A 15,714-nucleotide genomic window follows, 5' to 3' on the forward strand; every position below is an offset into this window, starting at 1 on the left:
CCTGCATCAGGAACAGCGTGGCCAGCAGGAGCAGGGAGGTCATTCTGCCCTGTGCTCAGCACTGGTCAGGCCACACCTTGAGTTCTGGGTCCAGTTCCTGGGCCCCTCAGTTTAGGAAAGATGTTGAGATGCTGGAAGGTGTCCAGAGAAGGGCAACAAAGCTGGGGAGGGGTCTGGAGCACAGCCCAGTGAGGCAAGGCTGAGGGAGCTGGGGTTGCTTAGCCTGGAGAAGAGGAGGCTCAGGGGAGACCTTCTTGCTCTCTGCAACTACCTGAGGGCAGGTTGTAGCCAGGCGGGGTTTGGTCTGTTCACCCAGGCACCCAGTACCAGAACAAGAGGACACAGTCTCAAGCTGTGCCAGGGGAGGTTTAGGCTGGAGGTGAGGACAAAGTTCATCCCAGAAAGAGGAACTGGCCATTGGAATGTGCTGCCCAGGGAGGTGGTGGAGTCCCCATCCCTGGAGGTGTTCCAAAAAAGAACTGGATGTGGCACCCGGAGCCATGGTTTAATTGTGAGGAGGGGATAGGGATGCAGACATAGGAGGGTCTGATGAGATCTGAGGTCTCTTCAAACCTGGTTGATTATGTGAGACTGGGAGGTACTAGGAGGAACTGGGGGTTACTGGGAAGTACTAGAAGGTACTGGGAGGCTGTGGAAGGACTCTGGGGGTGGAGGGTTACTGGGGGGGAGTGAGGGGCACTGGAGAACTATAAGGGTTAACTGGGAGGTACTGGGAAGGGCTCTGAATGGCACTGGGAAAAACTCAGAGACTGCGGAGAGACTTTGGGGCAGTCTGGAGGGGCTCAGGGGGGCACTGGGAGCTATGGGGACATACTCTCAGTGCTCCCAGTTGGGTTCCTGCTGCTTCCAGTTGTCTCCCAGGGCTCCAGATCTGACTCCAGGTGCTGCAGGTATGGCTCCCAGACTCTCCCAGAAACTTCCAGCCCCTACCAATCTCCTCGCAGACTGGGAAAGGTGTAGGAGAAAATGGGATGGACTGGGAGGCTGTAAAGGGCTCTGGGAGGGAAATGGGGGGCTGACGGGGGTACTGGGAATTCCTGGGTCATGCTCCCAGTTGTTTCCCAGTTGTCTCCCATGACCCTTGATCCTTTCAGATGGCCCCACGAGTACTTTACATATCCCCAGACCATTTTAGGTGTCCCCAGACCCGCTGCGGCGCAGGCGCCGTATCCATAGCGACCACCGGGACACTGCCCCCCTGGCGCGAGCAGAGCCGGGCTAGGGCGCAGGCGCCGGATCCATAGCGACCACCGGAACGCTGCCCCTCTGTCGCGAGCAGAGCCGGGCTAGGACGCAGGCGCCGTATCCATAGCGACGACCGGGACGCTGCCCCTCTGTCGCGAGCAGAGCCGGGCTAGGACGCAGGCGCCGTATCCATAGCGACGACCGGGACGCTGCCCCTCTGTCGCGAGCAGAGCCGGGCTAGGACGCAGGCGCCGTATCCATAGCGACGACCGGGACGCTGCCCCCCTGGGGCGAGCAGAGCCGGGCTAGGGCGCAGGCGCCGTATCCATAGCGACGACCGGGACGCTGCCCCCCTGGCGCCAGCCGAGCCGGGCTAGGGCGCAGGCGCCGTATCCATAGCGACGACCGGGACGCTGCCCCCCTGGCGCCAGCCGAGCCGGGCTAGGGCGCAGGCGCCGTATCCATAGCGACCGCCGGGACGCTGCCCCCCTGGCGCCAGCAGAGCCGGGCTAGGGCGCAGGCGCCGGATCCATAGCGACCACCGGGACGCTGCCCCTGTGGCGCCAGCAGAGCCGGGCTAGGGCGCAGGCGCCGGATCCATAGCAACGCTCGAGTCAAGCTCTCCGCTCTTCCCCTAAGAATTTTCGAGCATTCAGCGCAGTTAGGCTGCAGAAATTAGCTCCCCCGGGGCGGCACACGCCGCGGCACGCCTGCACTGCCGGCCGTTACACACCGGGTGGCAGCAGTGAGCTCCCCCGGGGCGGCACACGCCGCGGCACGGCTGCACTGCCGGCCATTACACACAGGGTGGCAGCATTGAGCTCCCACGGGGCAGCACACGCCGCGGCACGGCTGCACTGCCGGCCGTTACACACCGGGTGGCAGCACTGAGCACCTCCCTGGGCGTGGGCAGCAGCCGGGCCCCCACGTGGGTTTTATTTTCCAATGCTAAAAGCCTTTTAGAAGCAGAGAGGGCAGACAGGGGTCGTTTCCAAAGCTTTCTTACGCACCAGTCACTCCAAGCCCTCCCTCTCCAGCTGCAAACCAGAGGTTTGCCTCCGCCTCGCCTCACCCCAGTACTTACACTTTTAAAGATAGTGTGGTCCCCTCGGAGAATTTTCAGCACTTTAGGGGGGGGGGCCCCCAGCCCTCGCTCACCTGCTCCTCTGCTGCAGCAACCCCCTGCCCCACGTGGCAGAACCAGCCCACCCACAATCCCCCCACTCCCTTTGATTCGCCCCCAGAAAGGCACAAAATAAAGCAAACTGCCCAGCCAGCACCTCCTGCCTTTCACAGCAAGGACTGAACTTTGCAGCTTTGGCCAAGACTATCAGCCCAAAGGAAGGCCTGGCCCCTGAGGAGCTAAATGCAAGTGAACTGTCTGACACCACCACAGTCCTGTGAATGTTGCAAAGCAGTAGTGCATGCAGTATAATAATTCGAAAGTTAAGGGCTGCTCAAGCTTTACACAAAGTATCCTATTCAGTTTTGGGTTCCACTTAACACAAAGTAAAAGTATAAAAGGTCAGAGGGAAAGCCAACTCTACCTCTGAACTACAGCAAGAAATACTGGAATCAAGGGGCCCTTTCTTCTGCTACTAATAGATGAAGAGAACATGAAAACTGATGGGCTAAACCAACAGGGCAAGATTAGAATAACTAGTAGAGAGAACGGAAGATACAAAGCTTCAACTGCATCTGTTTAGCAACGACTCCTACCAGATAACTTCCATGCCATAACTTTGCTGAATTCAAACAAGCCAGCTGGTGAAGCGTCTCGCTTACAGGCAGCCGACGAGGAGACGTGCAGAAGGCAGAGGCGAGGGAGCAAGTCCTGAGCTTTGCTGCAGGCTGTCCTGCGGCTTCCCCTACCGACTCTTACCCGTACACCACCGCAGAATGAGTTGGGTGAATTTTGTCTCAAACCCATTAAACCCTTTGGTGGTTTCAGCTTCCCGAGGATGTGTCGGCACAAGTCCTTGTCGGGGCACCGCAAACAGGGAGAGACAAAGCTCCGAGATCCAGGAAGAGGACGGCTGAGCAGACACCCCTAAAGAGAGAAACTTCATCAGCTGAACCTCACACTTCTCCCAGCTTTGCAACAGCAAAGAACTTTGTGAACAACACAGTGGCGCTCCTAAGGAGGTCACCAGCTTGCAAGTTACAGGAGAAATAAAAACCTTTTTATTACAGAAGCACTGGCAAAAATTTACGGACAGGAACAGCAGACGAGGAAATTCTGCGATTGAGCTAACGACAGACATCAGGCCTAGGATCTGGCTACCCTGACAAAGGATGCCAACAGGACAGAGTGAGGCCTCAGCAGCACTCCCAAAAAGCCCCACAGAGAGCCACAGGCTCTGGCCCGTGCCCCACCTAAGGGCCGGCCCTCCTGGCAGCAGCGCAACACCACCTCTTCAGGAGCCCAGGGACTGACCTCAGCCCCCTAAGGGCCAGGCAAGGTTGGTTCCTGTTAGCTGCCTAAAGCAGCCTCCCCAGCCCTGCTTACAGGGACCTTGGGCTGCTGCTGGGGACAGAAGGGGGATGGAGGGCTCCACAACTCGTCACACAGACCCCGAGTACAGGGCTGTTAAGCTGACAGGGTGCCAAGGGAACAGGCTGCCATGAAGGCACAGACCCAGGCCCTGAACTACAGGGTGGGTCACCTTGCCGCAGCAACACGACCCAGCGGCTTCGCTGTGTCCGACGAATAAAAGGAGGAAGTTCCACAGGAACAGAAGGGAAAACCTTTTCACTGTGTGTGCCAGAGCCCTGGAGCAGGCTGCCCAGAGAGTTAGTGGAGTCTCTGGAGACATTCAAAACCTGCCCCAGGTGATCCTGCACTGGCACAGGGGTTGGACCGGATGCTATTTTGGGGTCCCTTCCAACCCCTAACACTCAGTGATTCTGTGATTAGCTATGCTGGTGACAGAGTCTCACTGAGTGCTCTTTAAAATGTTTTTCTTTTCTTTCAGCCTAGGAGTTTCATATTTAAATAGACCTTCTGCTCTGTCTTCCCCCTTCCTTCTTCCATCTTGCGTCTAAAAACTAGGAGAGCTTGATGAGCTGTATCCTGGGCGTCCCAACGTAACACATCTCAACTGCATACATGGATTTTGTAATCTTTTGCCCCATTGCTCGCACAGGGTGGATTAAGTTCATTACTTAGAGCTTGTCAGGACAGCTGTTGAAGTGTCCTGTGCAATGCAGGAGGAGTTGAATCCCATAGGAAACCACATTACTGTGCTTTGTCAGCCTGGTTATGGTCAGAAACCGCCTTCATTTTTTTTCTCTTAAACAGATATATCACATGAGTCCCCAGAATTAATTTGCCTCTTCTCATAATTATTTCTTTAAAACTGTCTTAGAAGTGTCTCTGTCCTTCCCTCTCCCTCTCTCTAGATACTGGCCTCCTGAGCCCACGGCAGACTTGCACAGAGCTACTGCGAGCACCACTCCGCACGGCCTCTGGGGGGCTTTCAAGCACAGGCACCCCAGGAGAATCCAAACCTAACCTTGCAGCTGGCCTTAGAGCTCCTCTTTGGAAAACTGTCGCTGCCAGGGCCCTCAAACCCAACATCCTCTGTCAGCAACCTGGATGTAAGAGCTGAAAAGTGTCAACAGAAATTGTACTTGGACACCTCAGGAAGATCCTTCAATGAAAGAGCTGGCTCCTCCTCAAGGGCAAGTATGAATGGAGCTCTCAAAGTACCACACTTCAGAGCCTCCTGCTTGCTAGCACTAAGACAATTGTTCATGTAGAACGACTGGCCACTCACTTCAACAAACCCCACAGAACTGGCTCCTATCAACTCTCCAGAAGACACTGCTGCACTAGCTTGGCTGCCTGACCGGCTCAGTTCAGGTGGCTTAGGATCTCACAGAGGGTACCACAAGAACTGAGGGGACTGCAGTCTTTGCAGCTTCAGCTTTCCTTCTCTGCTACTTCTTTTTTCAGATGGATTTTTTTTCAAAGGGACTGCTGGACAGCAGAACAGGATGGATGGCTGGGCCCCAAGAGCGGTGGGGAACAGAGTTAAACCCAGCCGGTGGCCGGCCGGGCACAAGTGGTGTTCCCCAGGACACCCCTTGTGAGAGAGTGAGTCCAGAGAAGGGCCACAAAGCTGGTGAGGGGTCTGGATAACAAGCCTTAGGAGGAGTGGCTGAAGGAACTGGGACTGTTTAATCTGCAGAAGAGGAAGCTGAGGGAATTATGGTGTGGTCTGGCTTCAGCTCTCAACTAGTTCCACGTTGAGCAAGGACAGCTTGTACTCACAGAAGGCACTGGCTGCTTGGGTTCAAGGTTCCTGCAGAGCTCAGGCTCTCTCTCTTGATTAGTGAGGTCGTCCTGTCACCTAGGCAGAGAGAAGAAAATGCAGCTATGAAATTAGACCACTGGAATCGTGAGACTCGTTCTGTGTGTGACTCCAGGAGAATCCAAACCTAACCTTGGAGCTGCCCTGAAGAGCTCCTCTTTGGAGAAGTCTCGCTGCCGGGCCCCACAAACCCCACACCCTCTGTCAGCAAACCGGATGTACGAGCTGAAGAGTGTCGACAGAAACTGTACGTGGACAGCTCAGGAAGATCCTGCCAGTCCCAGCACACCAGACCTGGAATGATCAAAGAAAGTCCCTTAACAACTGTCTGTGTGTCTGCTCATAGCTTGAGGAGAACCCCCCAACTCCTTCAGGACCCCCCCAGATTCCCCAACTTAGATGCCCACAAAACCCCTTTGGAGGCACCCAAAGCCCCCATCTGATACGCCCAGCTCCGTTTTAGGTACCCCCAGACGCTTCTAATGTCCCCAGACCCGCTGGTAGACCAGCCCAGAACCCCCTGACACTATCCCAGACCCTTTCAGGGGGCTCCACACCCCTTCTAGATGCCCACAAAACCCCTTCACATGCCAAAAGAAACCTTTACCTGCCTCCAAACCCCATTTGGGGGCCACTCAGACCCCTTAGCAGCGGGTGGCAGCAACCAAGTCTGTTGCTCTCACCAATTAAACCTGGATGTTAGGAAGAAGGTCTTCACAGACTAGAATAGAGCAGGTTGAAAGAGAGATTGGCCTTTGGAATGTGCTGCCCAGGGAGGTGGTGGAGTCGCCATCACTGGAAGTGTTTAGAAAGAGACTGGATGAGGCACTCAGTGCCGTGGTTTAGTTGATTGGAATGGGATGGAATGGAATGGACCGGACCAGGTTGGAAGAGACCTTCAAGATCGTGTCCAACCTATCATCCAACACCACCTAATCAACTAAACCATGCAACCAAGCACCCTATCCAGTCTCCTCCTGAACACCTCCAAAGATGGTGACTCCACCACCTCCCTGGGCAGCCCATTCCAATGGGCAATCACTCTCTCTGTGCAGAACCTCTTCCTAACCTCTAGCCTAAACCTCCCCTGGCACAGCTTGAGACTGTGTCCTCTTGTTCTGGTGCTGCTTGCCTGGAAGAAGAGACCAACCCCCACCTGGCTACAACCTCCCTTCAGGGAGTCGTAGAAAGCAAGGTCTCCCCTGAGCCTCCTCTTCTCCAGGCTAAGCAACCCCAGCTCCCTCAGCCTCTCCTCACAGGCCTGTGCTCCAAACCCCTCTCCCCAGCTTTGTTGCCCTTCTCCGGACACCTTCCAGCAACTCAACGTCTTGCTTAAACGGAGGGGCCCAGAACTGGACACGGGACTCAAGGTGTGCCCTAACCAGTGCCAAGTGCAGGGGCAGAATGACCTCCCTGCTCCTGCTGGCCACACTGTTCCTGATACTGGCCAGGTTGCCAGTGGCCTTCTTGGCCACCCGTGCACGCTGCTGGTCACGACCAGAAGACAGGGATCAGAAGAGTCTTTGGCCAAGCTGTAAACCTCTTCCTAACATTCAGCCTAAACCTCCCCTGGCACAGCTTGGGACTGTGTCCTCTTGTTCTGGTGCTGCTTGCCTGGGAGAAGAGACCAACCCCCACCCGGCTACAACCAGAACTGAGGGGACTGCAGTCTTTGCAGCTTCAACTTTCCTTCTCTGCTACTTCTTTTTTCAGATGGATTTTTTTTCAAAGGGACTGCTGGACAGCAGAACAGGATGGATGGCTGGGCCCCAAGAGCGGTGGGGAACAGAGTTAAACCCAGCCGGTGGCCGGCCGGGCACAAGTGGTGTTCCCCAGGACACCCCTTGTGAGAGAGTGAGTCCAGAGAAGGGCCACAAAGCTGGTGAGGGGTCTGGATAACAAGCCTTAGGAGGAGTGGCTGAAGGAACTGGGACTGTTTAATCTGCAGAAGAGGAAGCTGAGGGAATTATGGTGTGGTCTGGCTTCAGCTCTCAACTAGTTCCACGTTGAGCAAGGACAGCTTGTACTCACAGAAGGCACTGGCTGCTTGGGTTCAAGGTTCCTGCAGAGCTCAGGCTCTCTCTCTTGATTAGTGAGGTCGTCCTGTCACCTAGGCAGAGAGAAGAAAATGCAGCTATGAAATTAGACCACTGGAATCGTGAGACTCGTTCTGTGTGTGACTCCAGGAGAATCCAAACCTAACCCTGGAGCTGCCCTGAAGAGCTCCTCTTTGGAGAAGTCTCGCTGCCGGGCCCCACAAACCCCACACCCTCTGTCAGCAAACCGGATGTACGAGCTGAAGAGTGTCGACAGAAACTGTACGTGGACAGCTCAGGAAGATCCTGCCAGTCCCAGCACACCAGACCTGGAATGATCAAAGAAAGTCCCTTAACAACTGTCTGTGTGTCTGCTCATAGCTTGAGGAGAACCCCCCAACTCCTTCAGGACCCCCCCAGATTCCCCAACTTAGATGCCCACAAAAACCCTTTGGAGGCACCCAAAGCCCCCATCTGATACGCCCAGCTCCGTTTTAGGTACCCCCAGACGCTTCTAATGTCCCCAGACCCGCTGGTAGACCAGCCCAGAACCCCCTGACACTATCCCAGACCCTTTCAGGGGGCTCCACACCCCTTCTAGATGCCCACAAAACCCCTTCACATGCCAAAAGAAATCTTTACCTGCCTCCAAACCCCATTTGGGGGCCACTCAGACCCCTTAGCAGCGGGTGGCAGCAACCAAGTCTGTTGCTCTCACCAATTAAACCTGGATGTTAGGAAGAAGGTCTTCACAGACTAGAATAGAGCAGGTTGAAAGAGAGATTGGCCTTTGGAATGTGCTGCCCAGGGAGGTGGTGGAGTCGCCATCACTGGAAGTGTTTAGAAAGAGACTGGATGAGGCACTCAGTGCCGTGGTTTAGTTGATTGGAATGGGATGGAATGGAATGGACCGGACCAGGTTGGAAGAGACCTTCAAGATCATCGTGTCCAACCTATCATCCAACACCACCTAATCAACTAAACCATGCAACCAAGCACCTTATCCAGTCTCCTCCTGAACACCTCCAAAGATGGTGACTCCACCACCTCCCTGGGCAGCCCATTCCAATGGGCAATCACTCTCTCTGTGCAGAACCTCTTCCTAACCTCTAGCCTAAACCTCCCCTGGCACAGCTTGAGACTGTGTCCTCTTGTTCTGGTGCTGCTTGCCTGGAAGAAGAGACCAACCCCCACCTGGCTACAACCTCCCTTCAGGGAGTCGTAGAAAGCAAGAAGGTCTCCCCTGAGCCTCCTCTTCTCCAGGCTAAGCAACCCCAGCTCCCTCAGCCTCTCCTCACAGGCCTGTGCTCCAAACCCCTCTCCCCAGCTTTGTTGCCCTTCTCCGGACACCTTCCAGCAACTCAACGTCTTGCTTAAACGGAGGGGCCCAGAACTGGACACGGGACTCAAGGTGTGCCCTAACCAGTGCCAAGTGCAGGGGCAGAATGACCTCCCTGCTCCTGCTGGCCACACTGTTCCTGATACTGGCCAGGTTGCCAGTGGCCTTCTTGGCCACCCGTGCACGCTGCTGGTCACGACCAGAAGACAGGGATCAGAAGAGTCTTTGGCCAAGCTGTAAACCTCTTCCTAACATTCAGCCTAAACCTCCCCTGGCACAGCTTGAGACTGTGTCCTCTTGTTCTGGTGCTGCTTGCCTGGGAGAAGAGACCAACCCCCACCCGGCTACAACCAGAACTGAGGGGACTGCAGTCTTTGCAGCTTCAGCTTTCCTTCTCTGCTACTTCTTTTTTCAGATGGATTTTTTTTCAAAGGGACTGCTGGACAGCAGAACAGGATGGATGGCTGGGCCCCAAGAGCGGTGGGGAACAGAGTTAAACCCAGCCGGTGGCCGGCCGGGCACAAGTGGTGTTCCCCAGGACACCCCTTGTGAGAGAGTGAGTCCAGAGAAGGGCCACAAAGCTGGTGAGGGGTCTGGATAACAAGCCTTAGGAGGAGTGGCTGAAGGAACTGGGACTGTTTAATCTGCAGAAGAGGAAGCTGAGGGAATTATGGTGTGGTCTGGCTTCAGCTCTCAACTAGTTCCACGTTGAGCAAGGACAGCTTGTACTCACAGAAGGCACTGGCTGCTTGGGTTCAAGGTTCCTGCAGAGCTCAGGCTCTCTCTCTTGATTAGTGAGGTCGTCCTGTCACCTAGGCAGAGAGAAGAAAATGCAGCTATGAAATTAGACCACTGGAATCGTGAGACTCGTTCTGTGTGTGACTCCAGGAGAATCCAAACCTAACCTTGGAGCTGCCCTGAAGAGCTCCTCTTTGGAGAAGTCTCGCTGCCGGGCCCCACAAACCCCACACCCTCTGTCAGCAAACCGGATGTACGAGCTGAAGAGTGTCGACAGAAACTGTACGTGGACAGCTCAGGAAGATCCTGCCAGTCCCAGCACACCAGACCTGGAATGATCAAAGAAAGTCCCTTAACAACTGTCTGTGTGTCTGCTCATAGCTTGAGGAGAACCCCCCAACTCCTTCAGGACCCCCCCAGATTCCCCAACTTAGATGCCCACAAAACCCCTTTGGAGGCACCCAAAGCCCCCATCTGATACGCCCAGCTCCGTTTTAGGTACCCCCAGACGCTTCTAATGTCCCCAGACCCGCTGGTAGACCAGCCCAGAACCCCCTGACACTATCCCAGACCCTTTCAGGGGGCTCCACACCCCTTCTAGATGCCCACAAAACCCCTTCACATGCCAAAAGAAACCTTTACCTGCCTCCAAACCCCATTTGGGGGCCACTCAGACCCCTTAGCAGCGGGTGGCAGCAACCAAGTCTGTTGCTCTCACCAATTAAACCTGGATGTTAGGAAGAAGGTCTTCACAGACTAGAATAGAGCAGGTTGAAAGAGAGATTGGCCTTTGGAATGTGCTGCCCAGGGAGGTGGTGGAGTCGCCATCACTGGAAGTGTTTAGAAAGAGACTGGATGAGGCACTCAGTGCCGTGGTTTAGTTGATTGGAATGGGATGGAATGGAATGGACCGGACCAGGTTGGAAGAGACCTTCAAGATCATCGTGTCCAACCTATCATCCAACACCACCTAATCAACTAAACCATGCAACCAAGCACCCTATCCAGTCTCCTCCTGAACACCTCCAAAGATGATGACTCCACCACCTCCCTGGGCAGCCCATTCCAATGGGCAATCACTCTCTCTGTGCAGAACCTCTTCCTAACCTCTAGCCTAAACCTCCCCTGGCACAGCTTGAGACTGTGTCCTCTTGTTCTGGTGCTGCTTGCCTGGAAGAAGAGACCAACCCCCACCTGGCTACAACCTCCCTTCAGGGAGTCGTAGAAAGCAAGAAGGTCTCCCCTGAGCCTCCTCTTCTCCAGGCTAAGCAACCCCAGCTCCCTCAGCCTCTCCTCACAGGCCTGTGCTCCAAACCCCTCTCCCCAGCTTTGTTGCCCTTCTCCGGACACCTTCCAGCAACTCAACGTCTTGCTTAAACGGAGGGGCCCAGAACTGGACACGGGACTCAAGGTGTGCCCTAACCAGTGCCAAGTGCAGGGGCAGAATGACCTCCCTGCTCCTGCTGGCCACACTGTTCCTGATACTGGCCAGGTTGCCAGTGGCCTTCTTGGCCACCCGTGCACGCTGCTGGTCACGACCAGAAGACAGGGATCAGAAGAGTCTTTGGCCAAGCTGTAAACCTCTTCCTAACATTCAGCCTAAACCTCCCCTGGCACAGCTTGAGACTGTGTCCTCTTGTTCTGGCGCTGCTTGCCTGGGAGAAGAGACCAACCCCCACCCGGCTACAACCAGAACTGAGGGGACTGCAGTCTTTGCAGCTTCAGCTTTCCTTCTCTGCTACTTCTTTTTTCAGATGGATTTTTTTTCAAAGGGACTGCTGGACAGCAGAACAGGATGGATGGCTGGGCCCCAAGAGCGGTGGGGAACAGAGTTAAACCCAGCCGGTGGCCGGCCGGGCACAAGTGGTGTTCCCCAGGACACCCCTTGTGAGAGAGTGAGTCCAGAGAAGGGCCACAAAGCTGGTGAGGGGTCTGGATAACAAGCCTTAGGAGGAGTGGCTGAAGGAACTGGGACTGTTTAATCTGCAGAAGAGGAAGCTGAGGGAATTATGGTGTGGTCTGGCTTCAGCTCTCAACTACCTCCACGTTGAGCAAGGACAGCTTGTACTCACAGAAGGCACTGGCTGCTTGGGTTCAAGGTTCCTGCAGAGCTCAGGCTATCTCTCTTGATTAGTGAGGTCGTCCTCTCACCTAGGCAGAGAGAAGAAAATGCAGCTATGAAATTAGACCACTGGAATCGTGAGACTCGTTCTGTGTGCGACTCCAGGAGAATCCAAACCTAACCTTGGAGCTGCCCTGAAGAGCTCCTCATAGCTTGAGGAGTACCAGAGCAGGAACAATTCCCAAAAGGTTTTCACTGCATTCCTAGGGCACTTGAAGGATTGCCCTGGCTGTAGTTAATACCTAGAAATTCCTCTCAAAATCTTGGCAGCACAGCAAGGAAATTGAGGGATGGGAAGGCAATATGTACTTACACGTTAGGCAAGAATTGGCTTTGCAAACTAATCTCTCTAACTGTTGGATATGCACTGAACTTCCTCGAGGCCAAATGAGGACCCCTTTATTTGGGGAAGCCTCAATGAATTGGACTTGGGGGGCATCAGACTGGGTGACTACATCTGAGAGTAACTTCCACAATTGTCAGCATGGGAAAGATAGCTCAGAAAGCCTGGGTCCAAAGTTTGCCTTAAGAAAATATAGTATAGGAATATACTGTTGGCTGTGAGAAAGGGGGGAATTGATGAACAGAAAAGTCTCATTAACAGAACCACAGAGTTGATAAGAATTTTCTGCTTGTTAGCTGAAATGCTGGAACGCAGGGAGGGGGAGAGGGGCTGGCAGACAGCCTTTGGATAGAGAAGGAATAACAGGATTTGTCAGTGATTCACTTCTGTTAGTCTTGGACAAGATGCTCTTTTGTATACGATAAAGGACACCTGCATGATATGTATACTTCTGCTCTTTTAGATAGATAAGCTTTGTATAGATAGGCAGCATCTGGACCTCTGTCATTATAGACAGATAACTTTTTGTATAAAAGTTTGCCCAAACCTCTCTGAAGACACACAGCTCTTTTGAAATGATCCTACCTGTGTCAGGCGCCAGAATAGAAGCACGATACAAGAGACTTACTGAGTCTCTTGTGTGTCTTTCTCTAAGTCATTATCAACGCTGTTTGCAGCACAAACCCAAACCCAAACCCAAACCCACCCCGAGACACCCCCAGCTCCCACGGGAGCCTGCAGAGACCTCCCAAAGGGTCCGTCGGAGGTGCCCAGCTGCCTCTCCACGACCCTTGACCCTTTCAGATGGCCCCACGAGAACTTTACATATCCCCAGACCCTTTTAGGTGTCCCCAAGACCTCCTCCGTCACCCCCAGAAGCCCTGCCGATGGCCCCAGACCACCTTCAGACGCCGGAAGGAACACACCTGGGAGTCCCGGGCCGGCAGCGACACCGGGACGGGACCCGCTGCGGCGCAGGCGCCGGATCCATAGCGACGCTCGAGTCAAGCTCTCCGCCCTCCGCTCTTCCCCTAAGAATTTTCGAGCATTCAGCGCAGTTAGGCTGCAGAAATTAGCTCCCCCGGGGCGGCACACGCCGCGGCACGGCTGCACTGCCGGCCATTACACACCGGGTGGCAGCATTGAGCTCCTCCGGGGCGGCACACGCCGCGGCACGGCTGCACTGCCGGCTATTACACACAGGGTGGCAGCATTGAGCTCCCACGGGGCCTCTGGGTACGGTTGAGGCAGCAGCCGCCACCCCCGCAGAGCCCCACCGGCCAAGCCCGGCCAAGCCCGGACACGCCCCCCCCCCCCCAAAAGCCCCGCGCTGCCCCGCCGGTGGCCACCCCCCCCAAGCCCCGCGCACCTCCAGCGGCTGCTATAGAGAAACCCCACAAAGCAGCAGAGACTGGCACTGACCTGGGACACAGCAGAAGAGCTCCAACTTCTACCAGCCACAACCCTGCACTGAGCCATTTTAAAGCATCTGGCGCCATGTTGTTGAGGGCGGTGCCATGCTGGGGGGTGGGGTTCAGGCTGGGGGGCGGTGCCACGCTGGAGGGGGGCGGTGCCACGCTGGGGGGGCGGTGCCACGCTGGGAGGGCGGTGCCACGCTGGAGGGGGCGGTGCCACGCTGGAGGGGGGCGGTGCCACGCTGGAGGGGGGCGGTGCCACGCTGGCGGGGGGCGGTGCCACGCTGGGGGGGCGGTGCCACGCTCGGGGGCGGTGCCACGCTGGAGGGGGGTGGTGCCACGCTGGAGGGGGGCGGTGCCACGCTGGGGGGGCGGTGCCACGCTGGGGGGCGGTGCCACGCTGGAGGGGGGCGGTGCCACGCTGGGGGGGCGGTGCCACGCTGGGGGGGCGGTGCCACGCTGCGGGGCGGTGCCACGCTGGGGGGGCGGTGCCACGCTGGGGGGCGGTGCCACGCTGGGGGGGCGGTGCCACGCTGGAGGGGGGCGGTGCCACGCTGGGGGAGGCGGTGACACGCTGGGGGGGCGGTGCCACGCTGGAGGGGGGCGGTGCCACGCTGGAGGAGGGCGGTGCCACGCTGGGGGGGCGGTGCCACGCTGGAGCGGGGCGGTGCCACGCTGGAGGGAGGCGGTGCCACGCTGGGGGAGGCGGTGCCTGCGTTGTCACCTCACGCTCAGCTTTCCATGGGTTTTATTCCCCTCCGAGGCAGCACGTTGAGTTCTGAGCAGCTGAGGAGCCCTGGGGAACACCTGTACAGAAATGTTCCTCCAAGAGCTGTCAGAAAAACGTTCGTTCCGCCAGCAGGCAGCTCTGGCTTCAGAGCAAAAGCCTTCTGTGATCATTCTGTTTAGCTCAGCACCAGCTGCAGCTGTCAGTATTACCAAACTACACAGTAATGGCCTCCTCCCGGTGCCCTCCCGGTCCCAACAGTTTCCTCCCACCAAAGGACTGGCAGAGAACTGGAAGCGACTGGGAAGAAACTGGGAGGGACTGGGAGGGCACGAGGTGGAATCTGGGAGGGAAGGAGGAGGAAACTGTCAGAGACTGAAAGAAAACTGGGAGGAAACTGGTAGAGACTAAGAGGTAGTGGAGGCTCAAGTGGGAGGCACTGGGGAGAACTGTGAGAGAGCTCCGAAGAAACTGGAAGGGACTGGGAACAACTGGGAAAAAAGTCCCAAAGAGGATCCTAAATGGGCTCAAATGGCCCCAAAGTAAACAGAGCCCAAACTGGGGTGATCTGGACCAATGGAGCCAGTGGAAGCACTTCCCACCTAAACTGCACTGACCAAAGAGAGCGCGGCTCTGCTTTCCCACTCCGGGAAATCTGCCACGCTGCAAGATGAGAAGGAGACTGGGAGGGATTGAGCTTCTCCAGCACGGAGGCGAGCGTCCTTCTGTCTCGCACTTCAGGCTGTTTACTGCAGTCAGCTCTTCTTTATCATCAGACCGTTCTTCCGTCGTCAGCAGCCTGTTGTTCTTTCCTGTCCTGAAACCTTCCATACATACTTTCTGCTTTCCTCCAGGCAGAGTCCAAGGGCATGATATTGAACACATCCAAGTGCCAGGTTCTACACATTACCACAACAACCCCAGGCATTGCTACAGGCTGGGGTCAGACTAGCTGGAGAGGAACCAGGCTGGAAAGGGACCTGAGGGTGCTGGTTGACACCAGCTGAACATGAGCCAGCAGTGTGCCCAGGTGGCCAAGAAGGCCAACTACATCCTGGCCTGCATCAGGAACAGTGTGGCCAGCAGGAGTAGGGAGGTCATTCTGCCCTGTGCTCAGCACTGGTCAGGCCACACCTTGAGTTCTGGGTCCAGTTCCTGGGCCCCTCAGTTTAGGAAAGATGTTGAGATGCTGGAAGGTGTCCAGAGAAGGGCAACAAAGCTGGGGAGGGGTCTGGAGCACAGCCCTGTGAGGCAAGGCTGAGGGAGCTGGGGTTGCTTAGCCTGGAGAAGAGGAGGCTCAGGGGAGACCTTCTTGCTCTCTGCAACTACCTGAGGGCAGGTTGTAGCCAGGCGGGGTTTGGTCTGTTCACCCAGGCACCCAGTACCAGAACAAGAGGACACAGTCTCAAGCTGTGCCAGGGGAGGTTTAGGCTGGAGGTGAGGACAAAGTTCATCCCAGAAAGAGGAACTGG

General features: G+C 56.0%; 1 long non-coding RNA gene across 6 annotated transcripts in view; it reads right to left on the reverse strand.

Moving 5' to 3' along the window:
• LOC137457025 (uncharacterized) overlaps positions 1–13,564 on the reverse strand; it is a 28,207-nt gene extending 14,643 nt beyond the window's left edge. For 5 of the 6 annotated variants that reach the window (XR_010991203.1, XR_010991202.1, XR_010991199.1 and 2 more), the window contains exons 1-8: positions 13,027–13,110; positions 11,708–11,786; positions 9,803–9,964; positions 9,631–9,709; positions 7,726–7,887; positions 7,554–7,632; positions 5,655–5,816; positions 5,483–5,561 (exon numbers count right to left, since the gene is read on the reverse strand). This is a non-coding gene — a long non-coding RNA (uncharacterized lncRNA). Of the gene's footprint in view, positions 1–5,482; positions 5,562–5,654; positions 5,817–7,553; positions 7,633–7,725; positions 7,888–9,630; positions 9,710–9,802; positions 9,965–11,707; positions 11,787–13,026; positions 13,111–13,522 lie in introns of those variants that run through there. The other variant, XR_010991200.1, reaches the window with a different exon arrangement.
• Positions 13,565–15,714: the final 2,150 nt, after the last annotated feature.

The sequence above is a fragment of the Melanerpes formicivorus genome, unplaced genomic scaffold, assembly GCF_026170545.1.
Source record: "Melanerpes formicivorus ecotype bairdi unplaced genomic scaffold, bMelFor1.0.p_v2 SCAF_158, whole genome shotgun sequence".
In the NCBI taxonomy this organism is placed as follows: domain Eukaryota; kingdom Metazoa; phylum Chordata; class Aves; order Piciformes; family Picidae; genus Melanerpes; species Melanerpes formicivorus.